Raw genomic sequence first — 1,987 nt, forward strand, 5'->3', positions numbered from 1 at the left:
GCACCAAGCATGTATGGGGTGCACAAACAGACTTGAAGGCAAAACATTTACACATAAAATAAAATGAATAAGCCTAATTAAAAAAACATAAACTCTTACTGAAGAGGGTAGAGGTTGGGTAGCTTCATTCGAACATTTTTCCAAGAACAATCCATGTTTAATGTAACAGTCTGCATGATGTGGAGAGAGGACACTCTCCTGTCACATTTGAAAAAGTATAAACCCAGAGTTCTCTTTCTTAGGAAGGGAAGGAAAGGGAGGCAAAGAAGAAAGGATTTTGCTTTGACTCCAATGCATTACTCAGATCAAATTTTGAACAAAAAGCAAGATGGAAAAAGCCAGTGTCTTTTCAGACCCCACCCTGTGCACCCCAGCTGGCAGAATGCCCACTCTTCCTACTGTCAACTGCAGCTAGGAGAGAAGTCGTGGCTAATAGCAGACTTGCCTGGATTCAAAAGAAGGAAATATTCTAAACAGTGCTCGTTTATTCAATTCCCAAGTCAATAATCCCACAAAACAGATGGGAAGAATGTCACCTCGATCCTTTTCCTTCACAAAGCTGCCGCAGGTGGAGCCATCAGTTTAACCTTTGTAAGAGGTCATGTTTTTCTCAGTCACACTGCATGAATGAAGGCATTCATTTGTCAAGTTCCAGCTTCATCACACCTGTGATAAAAACAGATGGCAATGCAGTCCCTTACTCACAGAATTTCTCTTTCTTCTTGGTTTCTTCTGATTCCAAAATTCTGAACTTCTTGAAGGCCTCAGATGGTCCTTGATAGACGATATCTACCATTTCTGGATCAACAGCCACCAAAATGAAGCTCAGTCCCCCTGTGACTTCTGATTGAAGCAAGAACTGCAAACATTATTTCAGTGCACCTTCTCACATTCAGAGGAAGATCACGTCTTCCCCTCTTTCCAAAGATCGAAAGACAGAAGTATAATGCTAAATCTATGCCCATCAAAAGGATGTTGAAGTTCAGATTTTCTGAGGATACCACAAAGGCCAGCAGATTGGCCAAGTGGTCCAGGTATACAGACATAAATTTGTCATCTACACTGAACAAGTAGAGTGAGAAAAGGTTAGTGGCACAACTGTCCATGTGGGCATTCATCCCAGCAAGGTGGTTATCACCAGGCTAAAGCTGGACAAAGACCAAAAAAAAAAAAAAAAAAATCCTGGAAAGCAGAGCCATGTTTCAGCAAGTAGGAAAGGAAAAGGTCAAGGTCAAATACAAGGAAAATACAAGGAAAAATTATTGAGAAGATACAGGAGTAGTGGCATCTTAAGCACAATTCTCATTAAAGGCTGCTTAAGTAAAAAATAAATGAGAGAGAGAGAGAGAGAGAGAGAGAGAGAGAGAGAGAGAGAGAGACTATGATGGTTAATAGTGATCATCACCTAAGCAGAATCTGGAATCACCCAAGAGACACACCTCTTGGCACATCTGTGAGGAAGTTTCTAGGTTGGGGTAAATGAGATGGGAAGACCTACACTAAGCTCTGTGAACTGGGGCTCTGAAACAAATAACCAGCATCCACCTCCCTCTGCTATCTGGTTGGAGATGCCTTGTGATCAGCTGCTCAGGCTCCACCCTCCATGGCAGAATGACTGCATCCCTTAAAACTGTAAACCAAGGTAAGCCCTTCCTCCTTCAAGTTGCTTTGGTCAGGCATTTTGTCACAGTGATGGATAACCAATACAGAGAGCTCTCTCCTGATTCTGAGAGAAACTCTATGGCAGTGACTTGTGTCTTCAGAACTATATGTCTCTGGTCAGAACAGCAATGAACAATTGTTAATACTCGTGCAAAGAGCAGCAAACAAGCCTTACATGCCACATGGAGAGATCTACTGAATCTGCTAAGAACCATGTGAAATAGGTTTGTGCTCCTACGTGTAGCATCCGAGCTTTGACAAGCATGATTTGCTAAAATCTGGAACTACTAAAGCTGACATCTCTCTGCCTCCAAAATGTATGTGC

General features: G+C 42.1%; 1 pseudogene; it reads left to right on the plus strand.

Annotated features, from left to right (window-relative positions):
- The first annotated feature begins 818 nt into the window (after positions 1–818).
- On the plus strand, positions 819–1,266 carry LOC100756848 (annotated as a pseudogene).
- The last annotated feature ends 721 nt before the right edge of the window (positions 1,267–1,987 follow it).

The sequence above is a fragment of the Cricetulus griseus genome (assembly GCF_003668045.3).
Source record: "Cricetulus griseus strain 17A/GY chromosome 1 unlocalized genomic scaffold, alternate assembly CriGri-PICRH-1.0 chr1_0, whole genome shotgun sequence".
Lineage (NCBI taxonomy): Eukaryota > Metazoa > Chordata > Mammalia > Rodentia > Cricetidae > Cricetulus > Cricetulus griseus.